We start from the raw sequence: 18066 nt of genomic DNA, 5'->3' as shown, positions 1-18066 counted from the left end.
CCAACATTACGAGGCCAGGGAGGGGCTGGCCCCGTGGCCTAGTGATTAAGTTCAGCGCACTCTGCTTTATGGCCTGGGTTCATGGGTTTGGTTCCCGGGCACAGGTCGACACCACTTGTCTGCCATGCTCTGGTGGCGACCCACATATAAAGTAGAGGAAGACTGGCACAGATGTTTGCTCAGGGTTAACCTTCCTCAAGCAAAAAAAGAGGAAGATTGACAACAGATGTTAGCTCAGGGCTAATCTTTCTCAGCGGGGGGAAAAAAAAAAAAAGTCCAGGGCAAAAGAAGTACCAGAAAAACTGACAGAGGCCAGTGAGAGAAAAGAAAAATCTAGGCGTGTGGATGCCAAATGAAGAAAGTGCTTCAAAAAGAACGGATCCATTGTGCCAAATGCTGCTAAAAGGTAAGGTATGATGAGGCTCTATAACTGGTCACTGGGCTTAGTAACATGGAGGATACCGGAGATCCTGGCAAGGGCACCTTTGATAGAATGGTGGGTGTAAAAGCATGATCAGAATGCTGTTAAAAGACAGTGAGAGGAAAGGAACTGGAACGAGTACAGAAATCATGAAAATCACCCTGCTTCTCAATCATATTTTTCTTTAATGTGATTCCACTTTCTTCTTAAAACTATTCTTTTTGGAGCCATCCAAATTCCTGATCTAAATTCAGCCTACTTGTTTTCAGAGTCTCTAAACTTTTCTTTCTTATTTCCACTCTATGGAATGGTAGATTTCACCCACTTTTACTTCTAGCCTTCTAGTATTCTCTGTAATAATCTTTTTAATTTCTTGCACTTTCTTGTTCTCTGTTTTTTGTTTTTGCTGAGGAAGATTCACCCTGAGCTAACATCTGAAGCCAATCTTCCTCCTTTTTTTTTTTTTTGCTTGAGAAAGATTAGCCCTGACCTAACATTTGTGCCAATCTCCCTCTATTTTGTATGTGGGTCACCACCACTGCATGGCTGATGAGTGGTATAGGTCTGTGCCCAGGACCCAAACCTGTGAACCCAGACCACCGAAGCAGAGCGCACGAACTTAACTACTACCCCACAGGGCCAGCCCCTCTTGCTCTCTGCTTTTTAAATTATTATTATTTTCAATAGTGGTTCTTGTCTTATGAATAAAATGTAGACTAGAATATCTCTGTAGATACTAATTATCTCTATTTCATCTGAGGCCAGCTATAGTCAAGTGTCTACAACAGCATTCTCTCATTTCTATCTCTGAACTATAAGAAAGAAAAAAAAAAAAGGGAGAACAGGGAGGAGAGAGGATGAATAAAAAGAAATAAAGACCACAGATGTATGTCAAGAGTAAAACGATTAATTCATCAGTCCCAAATTTATATCTAAAATGAACTGGAAACATTCAGTCTCTGAGTTTTCTCTAAAGAGATGTTTCCTTTGCTGAATTAATCTCTTGCTCCTTGTACTATTAACCTAATAAATAACATGACTCCTCTCTTCTTGTAACAATTATTTATTTCAAATGCTTTGAAGTTTTTACATGCTTCTTACAAATTATTTTAAAAAACTACACAAATGTGTTGCTAAGAATTAAAGGAATGAATCAGGGAAGTATTAATTCTAGATATTCCAATTATTAACCTAGAAGTCATCACTTTATCATTTTAACTAGGATAGTATGCCAGTGGCTCTAGACAAGCAATAGAAATAACCTTCAAAAGAATACAAGGAAAAGCATGGGAGAGAAAAAAGCAAGGAAAAGAATTTAAAGACTGGTGAATTTAAAGACAAAGGCCTTGTTTTATTTTGATTTGAACGCACTGTGTCTATTGCATGCACTATGTCTAGTATATTGTTTAAGATAGTATGTTGCTGAACGAACAGATGAATGAATGAATGACAAGTCTGTACTTCTTCTCTGATGGAAATGCAGAAATATAATGAGAAGAGAGGGCTAAGGTATACTTGGGTACACTTGGGTATACCGGCAGTCAAACTCCAACTCTGATACTTAGGCAAGTTAAATGAAAGCCAGTGGAAGAAGAAGTAATTTAAAAAAATAAAAATCTAAATAGTAATGAATGCAGAAGTCTTAAGCAAACAGAATAACGAGTGCTCATATACCTAAATGAGTACAATATACACTGAAGTTGGTACATAGGAGGCCTACATATTGAATTGCCTTCAGTATTGTCATACTTCTCCTACTCCACTGAGTAGTAAACTAATGACGAGGCTTGTATAATATTTAAAAATAACACATTATTATTTCTGCAATGTAGCTTATTCACTTCAGTAACATCACCATACCTCTATTAGAATAATGTGGTGATTTTAAAATCTCTCCACAAATCTTTGACACTTCTCCCTTCAAAAAGTGAAGCCTAATTTGCTACCCTTAAATGTGGGCTGTACTCAGTGACTTGTTTCTAATGAAGACAATGTGACAGAAGTGACAGTGTGTGATGTACAATACTAGGGCATGAAAGGCATTATGGCTTCCTCCTTGCTCTCTCTCTGGGAGAAGCTAGTTGCTACAGCATGAGATCACTTAAGTAGTGCTATGGATAAGTCTGCGTGATAAGGAGAAACTGAGGTCTTCTGGCAACAGCCGTGTGAATGAACCACCTAGGAAGCAGATCCTTCAGGTCCAATCAAGACTTCAGAGGACTGCAGTCCGAGTTTACATCTTGACTGCAACCTCATGAGAAACCCTGAGCCAAAACCACCCCTCCAGGCTGCTCCTGAATTTGTGATGCACAGAAGCTCTGAGATAATAAATGTTTCAAGCTGCCACATCTATTGCAGCATAAAAAATTATCCTGCAATAGATAACAAATACAAATAATTTAGATTACATGTACTTAGATACTCGATTTTCTTATATTTCCACCTAATACGAGAACAAAGATTTTCTAATACCATGTCACGAAAATACATTTTTTCCCTTTAAAAGATCTACTTATTCCCGGCATGGAAAGTGCCATGTTCGAGCTGAGAGTATTAAAATGAATTATACTGGTCTTTTGCTTGTTAACAATGTCAGAACTGCTGCTTAGTTCCACACTCCACCTATCACCTACTAGATACTCATTAAATAGCTACTGGATCAGGAACACTTACTTCTAGAATTTAAATCTGATTTAAACAACGTTTTAGGGAGAGGGAGAGAGAAATCAGTTGAACTTCTAGAAGAAGAGTTTCAACTGAATCCTTCAATCTATACCCCTGTGACCCATCTGCTGGGAGCCAGAAATAACTCGTTTTAAAAAATTGAGGTATAATTGACACATAACATCAGTTTCAGGTGTATAACATGATGATTCAATATTTGCATATACTGCAAAATGATCACAACAATAAGTCTAGTTAACATCCATCACCACATATAGTTATAAAACTTTTTTTCTTGCGATAAGAACTTTCAAGATCTATTCTCATCGCAACTTTCAAATATGCAATATAGTATTAACTACAGCCACCATCTTATACATTACATCCCCATGACTTATTCTAGAACTGCAAGTTTGTACCTTTTGAGCCCCTCCACCCATTCTGCCCAGCCCTGACCTCCAATTCTGGCAACCACCAATCTGTTCTCTATATCTATGAGTCTGATTTTTGTTTTTTTGGGTTTTTTTAGATTCCACATATAAGTGAGATTGTATGGTATTTGTCTTTGTCTGACTTATTTCACTTAGCACAATGCCCTCAGGGTCCATCTATGTTGTTGCAAATAGCAAGCTTTCATTCTTTTTTATGGCTGAATACTATTCCATTGTATCTTATATGCCATATTTTCTTTATCCACTTACCCATCAATGGACACTTAAGTTGTTGGCTTTTGTAAATAACGCTGCAATGAACATGGTGAGGTACATATATCTTTTTGAGTTGGTGTTTGTGTTTTCTTCAGATAAATACCCAGAAGTGAAATTGCTAGAACATAGGGTGGTTCTATTTTTTATTTTTTAGGCAACCTCCACCTGTTTTCCATAGTGGCTGCACCAATTTACATTCCCACCAACAGTGCACAAGAATTCCCTTTCTCCCTATCTTTGCCAACATTTGTTATTTCTTGTCTATCTGACAACAGCCATTCTAACAGGTGTGAGGTGATAGCTCACTGTGGTTTTGATTTGCAGTTCCCTGATAATTAATAATACTGAGAATCTTTTCATGTACCTGTTGGCCATCTGTATGTCTTCCTTGGAGAAATGTCTATTCATATCCCCTGCCCATTTTCTAATTGGATTTTTTTTTTTTTTTGCTGAGTTATATGAATTCTTTATACATTTTGGATATTAACCCCTTACCAGATATATAATTTGCAAATATTTTCCTCCCATTCTGTAGGTCGCCTAGAAATAACTCACCTTTTAACATGTCTTTTCTAGAAATAGAAAAGTTAATTGAGAAACAAATACAATTTGATCCAACTATTTGAAGGGGAAGTCCTGATTACTCTTCCAAGCCCACTGGAATATTATTTTATATTCGCCCATATTTAGCTTTACATATATGCCTCCAAAATGCCTTAAAATGTTTCTGAAAATTCTTTTTAAAGTGAGTTTCTATAATTATCTTGCCTGTATTTCCTTTTAGTAAAATACTTCTTTAGTCATGTAAAATTTTGTTAATTATATCACACTTGAGCTATAAATTCAGAAATACAAACTTCATGACAAAATGAGTTTATGACAAACTATGACAAATGCTACTAGAAAGCTGTTTTATACATGGTAGAACCAATTACATTTTAACTTAGCATACTAACGTTATCTCATCTTTCTACTTCAGCTGCTAAAGCAAAGTAAATATTCAAAGAGATTAATAAAGTATCTATTTTGAATAACAATCTAAGCTTGCATTTAATTTCTCACACATATTCTTTTTAAACTATCTCTTGAGTTTTCATATCTTCTATCCACAAGCACAAATGGTTGCTTACACATATACACAACACCAAAATATTGCAGTAGATCTAAATAGTAGATACACAATAAATAAGGACTGAGGTGCTATTATTTCTATATATCACTGTAAACCACTGGACATATAACTAAAACTAATTGCAGTAAACCAAATAATCTACTATCAACCACCAGACTTGGAAGTTACAGGCTGCTACACAAGAAAACTTCCAGGATGTGACTACCAAATTCTGCAAAGGGACAACTGCAGAAATAATAATAAAGAAATTTTAAAAGTACAACTGTTAAACTTTTAAGAAAATCGGTTTGCTAGCCCTGGTAACAAAGCTCTCCTCTCTTCTCTGAAAACTTTTTTGTAAACTATTGTAAAAGAAGAACAATAAACTCAGCATTGTTATAGTAAAAATTACATTAAAAACATAAACATAATATATGTAATCCGAAACAGATCTTTAGATAATCCAAAAACTTTATATCTGAGTAGTTAAAAAACTTAAGCAGTTAAAAACTTCCAATTTCTATTATGGTAACGATTCCATTTCACCAAATGTTTATAAACTCTTATTCTGTTTTAAAAAAGTGTTACAGGGGCTGGCCCTGTGGCCGAGTGGTTGGGTTCATGCACTCCGCTTTGGCAGCCCAGGGTTTCACCAGTTTGGGTCCTGGGCGCGGACATGACGCTGCTCATCAGGCCATGTTGAGGCGGCATCCCACATGCCGCAACTGGAAGGACCCACAACTAAAAAAAAGTACACAGCTATGTACTGGGGGGCTTTGAGAGAAAAAGGAAAAACAAAATCTTTTTTTAAAAAAAAAAAGGGTTACAAAATACTGTTTTTTTAAAGACTATATATAGAGAGAAACCTGTGAAGAAAGAATTGACTGGGCATATACCTAACACTCTAGAACGAGATTTTCTGTAGTTTAATGGAAGTATAATTGGTTAAGGAGGAAAAAAGATTAAAGAGGAGTCAAAGACAAATTGAGATGAAAGAATAAACTATCAATCCACTAAAAAACAAGACGAAGGATATTCCTCAAATTTACCTCTCAGAGAGGACGATCTCTGATTCAGATGTGGCAAAAATAAGGAGGGCCCTGGTCAACTCACCCTCCTTTGGGACGCACAAGTCAATTCAGTTCAGAATAAAAAAACGGCAGAGATTTATTCCCACGTCAATAAGCCAGGAAAAGAAAAAAACAAAGGTACAACCAAAAAAGGGAAATAGAAAATTCAAAGTTATATATACCAAAATGTAGCAAAACTTCATTTGATGATTAAAATCACAAAATATGCTCAGACTAAATTAATTTATCTGTGCTATTAAGACACTTAGATGTGTGCTAACTACAAAAACAAAAGAGGATACGTGAGTAGGGGTTGGAGAGAGAAAGAAACAACCATGGCAAAATGTTGAAGTAAGATGATGTGTACATGGGGGTTTCTTTGTACTCTACATATTATTGTTTGGAAATCTTCAAGATAAAAACTTTTAAAGTATTTTCCTTTTCTCTGCAATCATTTGTTGAAGAATTGTTTACATATTTTAAACTTCATACAACTGATATCATACAGTGTGAACTCTTTTATAAACATCCTTATTCATGTTTTTTTACCTTTCTTGGATAGATATAATTTAGAATTACTGGGTGACAGTATACGGTTATGTTTAGCTCTAACAGTTACTGCCAGATTTCCAAAGTGACTAAAACAATTTACATTCCCACCAGCAATATATGAATATCAGTTGCTTCATATCCTTGGCAATACGTGATATTGTCGGTCCCTAATTTCTGCCATTCTGATAGGGGTCTGATGGTGCCTCATTGTGACATTTCCCTGATGAGTAATAATGTCGAGCAGCTTTATCTATGCATATTGGCCATTTGGATATCTTCTTTTGTGAAGAACCTGTGCACTTTTTGGCATATTTTTAAAAGCTGGGTTGTCTTTTTCTTTTTGATTTGTAAGTTACTCATATTTTCTGGATACAAGTCTCTCACTAGATTTATTTATTTTAAATATATTCTTGCACTTTGTGGTTTGCCTTTTCTTTCTTGATGTCTTGATGAACAGAAATTCTTAACTTTAGGTAGTCTAGCTTATCAATATTATGTTCTATTTAAGAACACATTTTGTCTATGGTAATGAAGATATTCTCCTAGGTTTCCTTCTAGAAGCTTGATAATTTTTGCTTTGACACTTAAATCTATGATCCAACTCAAATAAACTTTTGAATATGGTATCAGTAAAAGTCAAGGCTCATTTCTTTAAATATGGATATCCAGTTTACCTAACACAATTCATTAAAAATAAAAGATTTCTCTTAACTTCAGTGAAGTTTTTGTCCTAAACCGAGAAACCGCACATATGAAGGTCTGTTTCTAGACCGTTGGTCTGTAAGTTTACCGTGTTCTAACACAACACTGTCTTGATTACTGTAACTCACAAGTCTTGACATGTGAGACATGTACCTTTTGATATAAATTTTGGAATCCATTTGACCAAAATAAAAAGTTCTGGGATTTTAATTGAGATTATATTGAACCTATAGCTCAACTTAGGGGAAACTCATATTTTAACAATATTGAGTTTCCTACTACATAAAGATGGAATACATTTAAGTATTTTAAAACATCTCTCAGCACTGTTTTGTAATTTTCAGGGTAGAAGTTTTGCCCAAGTTTTATTAGATTTATTCTTAGGTATCTCACATATTTTGATGTTATTCTAAATGTATTTTTCTAATTTTAATTTATACTTTTTTGGATGCTAGCACACAACTTACAATTAATTTTTGCATATTGGTCTTTGATCCAGTCATCATGCTAAATTCACTTATTTTAATAGTTTGCTGGTAAACACATTTGTGTTTTACTTTTTACTTCCCAATTTGTATATTAATTTTATTTGCCTGAGGGCCCTGCTCAGGATGCCAGCAGAACATTAAATAGAAGGAGAAATACTGAACATGAAACAAAGTATTTCATTTAGTATGACACTAAGTCGTAGAGTTCTGTTGCTACACTTTAGAAAATTAAAGATGTTTCTTTCTATTCCTAATTTGACGAGGATTTTTAATGCAAATGGATGTTTAATTTTGTCAAATGATTTCTCTGTATGTACAGAGACAATCCTATGGGTTTTCTACACTGTTCTGTTAGGGAGAAGGATTACATTGATTAATTTTAAAACATTAAACAATCTTGCATTCCTAGAACAAATCTGTGATATATTATCCTTTTTACATATCACTGGGCTATTTCTGTACTGATGTTCATAAGAAATGTTGGCCTACAATTTTCTCTTGTCATGTTTTTCTCAGGTTCCCCTATGAAGATTATGGTAAAATCATAAAATGTTTTGGGAAATGTTTCCTTTTCTTTTTTTTTTTTTACTCTCAGAGGAGTCTGTGTAAAACTGGCATTATTTCTTACTTAAATGTTTGGAAGATTTACCAGTAAAGCAATCTGGGCTTGAGGTTTAATTTGTGGAAAAGTTTTTGATGAATTCAATTTGTTTGGTAAATATTGCACAACTTAAGAGTTTCCATTTCTTCACATATCAGTTTTGATAAATTGTGTTTTTCAAAGATTATGAACTTCATTCAAGTTAGTGAATGTATTAATATAAAGTTGTTCATAATTTTTGTATATTAACAACTTAACATCTATAGGATCTGTAGCAATGCCTCCTTTTTCAACTCTAGTATTGGTAATTTGTGTTTTCTCCAATTTTTTTCTTGACCACTTCATTATAGGTTTATTATTTTAATAAAGTCCTCTCAACTGACTGTAGAACTTTTCTATTTCACTTATATCCACTTTTATCTTTACTATTTCCTTCTCTCTACTTTCTTTGGGGTTGATTTGTTGCTCCCTTTAGTTTCTAGCTTAGACTACTGATTTTCAACCCTTCTTCTTTACTAATATATGCTTACAAAGCTATAAAGTTCTCTCAAAGAACTGCTTCAGTTGCATTCCACAAGATCTGATGTAATACATTTGCTGTTTTTCGTATCAAAGTATTTTCTGATTTCCACCATGACTTTGTTTTTTATTCATGGACTACTTAGAAATACCTTGCTTAATTTCCAAACATTTGGAGGCTTTCTAGTTATTTTTCTGTTACTGAGTTGTAATTAATTCCACAGTGGTCAGAAAACATGCACTGTATAATTTCAATTCTTTGAAATTTGATGATAATTCTTTAAGGATTAGAATATTTTGGCAAATGTCCCACATGTACTTAAGAAAACAAAAAGCATAGTCTTCAGTTGTTAGATACAATATTCTACAAATGTCAGTTATGTTACATCCAGTTGATTAATCATATCATTTAAATTTTCTGTTCCGTTACTGATATTTTTATATAATTGTTCTATCAGTTACTTTAAACATATATTTAAAATCTCCAGCTATGACAGCATATCTGTCTTTCCTGATAGTTATATTAACTTCTATATTCAGAAGGTATATTCTTAGGTGAACACACACACAATTATTATGTCCTCTTGATGAATTGACCTACTTACTGTATTTTTCTCTTTATCTCATAATACTTATTGCCTTCTCTATTATGTACAATGTTAATATGGCTACATCAGCATTCTTTTGGTGAGTGTTTGCAGGTAATACTTATTCCATCTTTTTACTTTCATCTCGTCTGTAGGTGCGTTTACATTTAAAGTTTTCTTATAAACAGAATATAGTTGGGTCCTATTTATAAGGTCTAACAAGATTTTTATTTCCACTGTAGTGTTTATTCCATTTACATTTAACATAATTACCAATACAGATGGGTTTAAGTATCACCTTGCTATTATTTTCATTTTCCTCATCCGTTTTTTGTTCCTTTACTCTTCCTTTCTTGACATCATTATTACTGCTCAAATTTTTTTCTACTGTCCAATTTTATTTAATCCACCAGCTTGTTTGATATATTTTTTTAGTATCACTCTTTTAGTGGTTTTCCTAGAAACTACAAAATGCATCCTTTCCATTTGCTGGATGTTATTTCCTAGAGGCTCTAGCTAACTTAGCTTCCTCTAAAGAGGGTTTAAGTTTTCTTCTGCCAGGCAATTATATTTTAGGTAAAGATAAAGTGTGGGTTAGATGAGAGCATAGACTCTCTGAGAATTGCAGAAACGAAGTCGGCACCTACTCACAGGCTCTTATCCATGGATTTCTACTGGGTGCTGAAAAGATTTGGAACAGGCCGGGAGACTAAAGAGGGCATCTTTTACTGGTGGGATGGAGTGACTGTCAGTAAGGAAAAAGAATGAAATTTTACTTGAACCCTTCACCCCTACAGAAAAAAAGCCTTAAACCATTGAGAGGAGGGCAGCAGCAATCACTGTCATCCATTGTGGGTAGAGGATAGGTAAAAGAAAAAAGATCTTTATTCCTGGAGTAGGGTTAGGAAAGAGATCAAGGATTTCAAGAGATGGAAATGCAAATGCTAGAAATAAAATAAATCATATTAACAGTGATGGGCTCATCAAAAGACTAGTCAAGGAAAGTATAAATGAGCTTCAAGACAGAAAAAAGCATAAGTAAGCAGCAAGACATGAGAAATTACCCAAACTGAGATACAAAGTCATTAAAAAAAACAAAAAAGGGGGAGGGAAAAAAATCAGAACAGAGCCTCAAAGAACTCTGGCACTGTATCAAATGAACTACTATGTGTAATTAGAACACCAGAGAAGAGAGAGTAAACGATGCAGAAGAAATATCAGAAGAGAAAATGCTGAGAAACTTCCAAATAGATCTAAGAAATCAAACATAAATCTAAAAATCTCAGTGACCATCTACAAAAAGCAGGATAAATACAAAACACCCCCCACCAAAGACAAATCATATTCAACCTGCTATAAAAAAAACCCAATGATAAAGGAAACATCTTTGATGCAGAGAAATGAAGATAAGAATTACAACTGACTTCTTATCAGAAACTATGCAAGCCAAAAGACACAATGGCATTCTTTTATTCTTTTAAGTAATTATTCTTTAAAGTAACGTAAGAAATACACTGTGAACAAGGAATATTATACCTAGCAAAAGATTCTTCAAAAGAAAAGGTAAAATAAAGCACTTTCAAGCCCATTCAAGACTTGGTTACCAAAAGACCCAAACTGCAAGAAATGTAATATGAAGTTCTTCAGGCAGAAAGAATAAAAGACACTTGATTCTACAAGAAAATGCAGAACTCTTAAAATAATTAAAGTGAAGGTAACTGTCAAATATATTTGTTTCTTATTTTCACTTACTTGAAAACACAACTGCGGAAAGTAGCACTGTCTGACGGAACTCTGTGAGATGATGGAAACGTTCTTTATCTTACACAGTTCAATATGAAAGCTAAAAACTACATGTGGCTATTAAGCACTTGAAAAATGGCTAGCATAACAGATGAAAATTAATTTGAACTTAATTTAATACTAACTACTCTAAATCCACAGTTAAGCAGTCACACTGGCTAGTGACTAATGTACTGGACAATGCAGTTCTAAAGCAAACACAGTAGCAAGGTCTTATAAATTTATGGCATATGTAAAAGTAAAATGTATGAAAGTAATAGCACATAAGATAGTAAGGAAAAATTGGAAATATACTGTTGTAGAGCTCTGACATTATATAAAAAGTGGCATAACACTGCTTGAATATACACTGCAATTAAAGATATGTAATGTAAATCGTAGAGAAAACCAGTATAATTTTTTCAAAGAGGCAACATAAGTATAAGTAGTGAGCCAATAATGAAGATAAAAGGGACTCAAAATAGAGAACAGAGAGCAAATAGTTTAAACAGAAAACAACTAGTAAGATGGTAGATTTACATCCACTACATCAATAATTACATTAAACATAAATGGTCTAAATATCTCATAAAAAAGACAGATTGTCAGGATAAAAATGGTGGGTTGTCTACAGCAGACCAACTTTAAATACAAAGGCATAGACTGAAAGTAAAAAGATATACAAATATTAATTGAAAGAAAGGTGGAGTGGTGATATTAATATTAGATAAAGTAGAACACAGAAGACAAAATACTACCAGAGATAAAGAGAAATATTATATAATGATAAAAAAGTCAATGCAGGAGCCTGCTCAGTGGCACGGCAGTTAGGTTTGCACATTCCACTTTGGCAGCCCAGGGTTCGCCAGTTTGGATCCTGCGTGTGGACCTATGCACTGCTTGTCAAGCCATGCTGTGGCAGGCACCCCACATATAATGTAGAGGAAGATGGGCATGGATGTTAGCTCAGGGCCAGGCTTCCTCAGCAAAAAGAGGAGGACTGGTGGTAGATGTTAGGTCAGGGCCAATTGTTCTCAAGAAAAAGAAAAAAAAATTCAATGCACCAAGAAGACATAACAATCCTAAATATACATGCACCTAACAGAGGTTCAAAACATATGAAGTAAAAATAGTTAGAACAAAAAGGAGAAATACACAAATCCATAATTGTAGATTCATAATTCAATTCTTCTTGCAGTGATCAACAAAACAAGCACACAAAACCTCAGTAAGAAAATAGAAAATCTAACAAGCCCTGTCAATCAACTTAGTCTGACAATTATAGAATATTTAACATAAAATTTAGAATTTAATATGAAATATACAATTCATAGAAAATTCTACCCAAAAGCAGCATAATACATATTATTTTGAAGTGCACACGGAACGATTACCAAGACTGACTATATTCTGAGCCATAAAACAAACTTCAAAGAATTTCAAAGAAATTTAAAAAAAAATGTTATCTTGTCTATAACAGAATTAAACACAGAAATCAATTACAGGAACAGACAAGCAAAATCAACATAAAATTTGTGGGAATATCTAAAGTAATGCTTAGAAGGAAAAGAAGAAAAAGCCCTCAAATTAATGGCCTAAGCTTACAGCTAAGAGATAAGAACATAGAGAATCTAAACCCAAAGCATACAAAAAGAAATGGTAAAGAGTAGAAATCAATGAAATTGAAAACACACACACAAAAAGCAATAAAATAAAAATGTGGATCTTTGGGGGCCGGCCTGGTGGCACAGTGGTTAAGTGTGCACATTCCGCTTCTCGGCAGCCTGGGGTTCGCTGGTTCGGATCCCGGGTGCGGACATGGCACTGCTTGGCAGCCATGCTGTGGTAGGTGTCCCACGTATAAACTAGAGGAAGATGGGCACGGATGTTAGCTCAGAGCCAGGCTTCCTCAGCAAAAAAAGAGGAGGACTGGCAGTAGTTAGCTCAGGGCTAATCTTCCTCAAAAAAAAAAAAAAAAAAATGTGGATCTTTGGAGAAATTAATAAAATTGATAAACCTGGAAACAAACTAATAAAGACAAAAGACAGGATATATTGCCAATATCAGGAATGAAAGAAAAGACATCACCACAGATGCTACAGACACTAAAAGGATAATAAAGAAACAACTTTATGGTAATAAATAGATGAAATAAACAAATTTTTTGAAAGACACAACTACTAAAGCTCATATAGTGAGTAAAAGTGACTCATTTAGTCAGAGTGAAAGTTTTCAAAAAGAAAGAGATAACCATAATCATCCTATACCTATTAGTGTAATTGAATTTAACCTTTAAAACCTTTCAGCAAAGAAAACTCTAGGCCCAGATGGGTTAGCTTGCAAACTCTAACATTTACGAAATAAATACTAATCCTATGCAAAATTTTTCAGAAAATATAAGAGGAAGAAACACTTTCCAACTCTATGAGGCCAGCATTACCCTGATACAAAAAATTACATGAAAAGGCATCCTTCATGGCCATAGATACAAAAAAGTACTCAACAAAATATTATGAAATCCAATCCACTAATTTATGAAAATGATAATACATCATGACCAAGAGAGGTCTATCCAGAGAATGCAAGGTTGACTCAACATCTGGAAATAAATCAATGTAATTCATCTTATCAACAGACCAAAAAAGATAAACCATATGATCATCTCAACCAATACAGTAAAAACATCTGACCAAACTCAATGTCTACTAATCATAAAAGCTCTCAGCAATCTAGGAACAAAATGGGAACATCCTTAACTTGACAAAGGGCCCTATTATACTTAATAATGAAGGACTGAAAGCTTTCCTCTTAAGACCAGGAATAAGAAAAGGATATTCACTCTCACCATTCCTGTTCAGCAACATATTGGAAGTCCTAACCAGTGCAATATAAAAAAAAAAAAAAAGGAGGGAAAGGTGTACATACAAATTGAAAACAAGAGAAATAAAACTATTCTATATTTAAAAATGACATAACTATCTACATAGAAAACTCCCAAAGAATCTACAAAACTTAATCGAATAAGTGAATTTACGAAGGTTGCCAGATTCAAGGACAGTATGCAAAAGCCAACTGTATTTTTACATACAATCAATGAACAACTGGAAACTGAAATTTAAGAAAATTATCAATTACAATAGTATCAGAAGGGGCCGGGCCCTGTGGCTGAGTGGTTAAGTTCACGCGCTCTGCTTCAGCAGCCCAGGGTTTCACTGGTTTGGATCCTGGGTGCGGACATGGCACCACTCATTAGGCCACGCTGAGGTGGCATCCCACATGCCATAACTAGAAGGACCCACAACTAAAAAAAAAATATATATATATATACATATATATATGTACACACACACACACACAACTATGTTATGTACTGGGGGGATCTGGTGAGAAAAAGCAGGAAAAAAAAAGAAGAATGGCAACAGTTTTTAGCTCAGGTGCCAATCTTTAAAAAAAAAAGTATCAGAAGTGATGAAATATATATAAATCTAACAAAATATGAGCAACGATATCTTATGCTGAAACTACAAAACGCTGATGAAAGAAATCAAAGATCTAAACAAATGAAGATATCCTGTCTTCATTGATTGATTCAATATTAAAATGTCAGTTCTTCCCAAACTGATGCATTCAACACAATCTATATTAACATCCTCAACAGCACTTTTTGCAGAAACCAACAAGTCACTTCTAAAACATTTTCTGGAAAAGCAAAGGAACTAGAATAGCAGAATGATTCTGAAAAAGAATACAGTTGGAGGACTCTCATTATCTGATTTCAAGACTGATTATAAAGCAACAATAATCCTGACAACGTGGAATTGGCAAAATGACAATTACAAAGATCAAGAGGACAATCCAGAATAGACTCACATATATGGTTAACTGATTTCTGACTAAGTTTAATTCAATGGGGAAAGGGAAAGCGTTCCCAACAAATGGGGCTAGAACTGGGAAAATGAGCTTTGACCCTTATCTCACACCATAAATAAAAATTAATTCAAAATGGATGACATACCTTAACATAAAAGCCCAACATAAAACTTGTAGAAGAAAACATAAGAGGAAATCTGCACAACTTTGCATTGAGCAAACTTAGAACACAGAAACACAAACCATGGGCAAAAACTGACAAGTTGAATTTAACCAAAATTAGAAGTTCATCTATTTTAAAAAGTTAGGAAAACAAAAACCTAAGTCTCCAATTGCAATGTGTGTGCATGTGTTTTGTGGGTCAAAGGACTTGTATAAAAAAAAAAACGTACAAAGAATTCTTACAACTCAATAAGGTAAACAACTCCATGTTTAAAAATGGGCAAAGATTTGAACAGATACTTCACAATGGAAGACATACAAACGACCCCCACAAACACATGAGCAAATTCATAGTGTCATTAAGCATGAGACAAATGCAAATTAAAATTACACTGTGATACTACTACACATCCACTAGAGGGGCTAAAATTAAAAAGACTGAAATAACCAAGTGTTGGTGAGGATGCAGAGCAACTAGAACTGTAAAATGGGAAATAGTTTGGCAGGTTTTTATATTTAAACATTCATATACCATACAACCCAACAAGTCTATTTCTAAGTATTTACCCAAGAGAAACGAAAACTTACTGTTCACACAAAAACTCATTAATGAATGTTCTTAGCAGCTCTACTAATAACAGTCCCAAACAGGAAACAATCCAAATATCCATAAATAGGTGAAATGGTCAACAAATTGTGGTAAATCAAAACCATGTAGTACTACACAGCAATAAAAAGTCATGAACCAGTTAAATACACAAAAACAGGGATGATCCTCAAAAGCATCATGCTGAGAGAAAAAGCCAGATGCAAAAGAGTACATATTATACAAGTTCATTTATATGAAATCTAGAACAAATGAAAACAATTATACAGAGAAAAAGAGGACAAATGGTTTCCCAGGGTTGAGGGGAAAAATGTGACTTAGTGCTAAAAGGCAGAAGAGAATTTTTGGAGATGACAAAAATATTATATATCTTGATTATGGTAATGAAAATATTCTACTCTTGATTATGGTGGTGGTGACATCGGTGTACACATTTGTCAAAACACACTGAGCTGTATATTTTAAATATGTGTTTCACTGTATGTAAATTATCTCCAAGAAAGTTGATTCTTTAAAAAGGACCTCTAGGGGCAGCCTGGTGGCGCAATAGTTAAGTTCGCAAGTCCCGCTTCAGTGGCCCGGGGTCTGCCAGTTCGGATCCAGGGGGTGGACATATGCACCACTTGTCCAGCCATGCTGTGGCAGGCGTCCCACATATAAAAAACTAGAGGAAGATGGGCATGGATGATAGCTCAGGGCCAATCTTCCTCACCAAAAAGAGGAGGATTGGTGGCAGATGTTAGCTCGGGGCTAATCTTCCTCAAAAAAAAAGGAGCTCTCTTGGGAAAATATTAACCAGGCAACACGGGTGATGCCCTTATATAACCACTTAAAATATCAATAAAATTCAATACCCATTTATGGTTTTTTAAAATGTCGTCAGAAATGAAAAACAACACTGAAATCATCTTGGAATGCCAAGATTAGAAGAAAATATTTTAACCTGATATTCTCTATTTATCAGAAAGCTTCAGCAAACATCATAATTGATGCTAAAACATTAGAAGTGTTCCCCTTAAAGTCAGAAACACACCACCAAGTTTTTAGCTATCACTGCTACTATTCAACATTATGTAGGACATATAATAGCCAAAGCAATGAGGAAAACACCTAAGTTATAAAAACTGGAAAGCCACAAAATCGTGAATATTTTCAGATAACCATCAATTCAATAAAGTGATCAGACACGGTAAAGAGAAAAAATTCTAAAAGTTTTCCTATAACCAGAAAAGAGAGAGAAATGTTACTGAAAGTTTCCATTCACCAGAGCAATCAAATCATAAAATACCTAAGAATACTAAGAAGAAATGTCATACATATGGGGAAAAAACTATAAAACTTTCCCTAAGAATACAAAGCAAGATGTGAATAAAATGGAGAGACAAACCATACATACATACATTTCTGAGGCAAGAGACTCAATATCATACAGGTCAGTTCACTCCAAATTAATCTAAAATTTCAATATAATCTCATTCAAAATACCAAAGGATTTTTATTTAATTTCCAAGTTGAGTCTAAAAGTTCATCTGGAGAAGAAATGCATAAGAAACAGTCAAGAATAATTTTGAAGAGAGTAATAAGGAAGGAGAAATGGTTATAAAATTTTAAATGTGCATACCCTTTAACCCAGCAACTCCATTTCTAGGAATCCGCACTCCAGAAATAATCACACATGCAAACAGAGGAAGTTTTCTGAACAGGTGACTCTTAGGATGAAGGCAGGACTAGATGGGGTAGTGAGACTTGCACTTTTTACCTTACATTCTTCCATACTGTTTGAATTTTTTAAATTTAGAAAGATTTATAGTTTGCAATTAAAAACTAATCAATAAATTAAAAAGTTAAGAAACTAATTAAACGTCTTTCAGTAAGGGAATGGTTAAATAAATTACAGCCCATTCAAACTAATGAAATATCACTTAGCCTTTAAAAAGTATTAGGGAGACTTTTATATAAAATAAGTAAATAATACAACTGAAGATGGCCAAAATATATAATTATGAGTGAAAAAAGCAAGTGATATATCAATATGTTTGATATCCCCCCTGCTAAAAAAAACTTTACACAAACGTATATATGTTTAATAGTGCATTTAGAAAGATGCACAGTAAATTGTTAACTCTAGACACTGGAGCGGGACTGGGGATGAAAAGAAACGTTCACATTTTACCTAACAATCCTTTTTCGATATTGCTGAATTTTACTTCGAGCTTGCATGTC

At 34.2% G+C, this 18066-nt stretch overlaps 1 protein-coding gene across 1 annotated transcript in view; it reads right to left on the bottom strand.

The window, feature by feature from the left end:
• PJA2 (praja ring finger ubiquitin ligase 2) overlaps nucleotides 1-18066 on the bottom strand; it is a 76755-nt gene that overhangs the window by 57327 nt on the left and 1362 nt on the right. The gene's annotated exons all lie outside the window — the stretch shown is intronic.

The sequence above is a fragment of the Equus przewalskii genome, chromosome 13 (genome assembly GCF_037783145.1).
Source record: "Equus przewalskii isolate Varuska chromosome 13, EquPr2, whole genome shotgun sequence".
Lineage (NCBI taxonomy): Eukaryota > Metazoa > Chordata > Mammalia > Perissodactyla > Equidae > Equus > Equus przewalskii.
The sequence above is the reverse complement of the archived record's forward strand: the minus strand, read 5'-3'. Positions and strand labels throughout refer to the sequence as shown.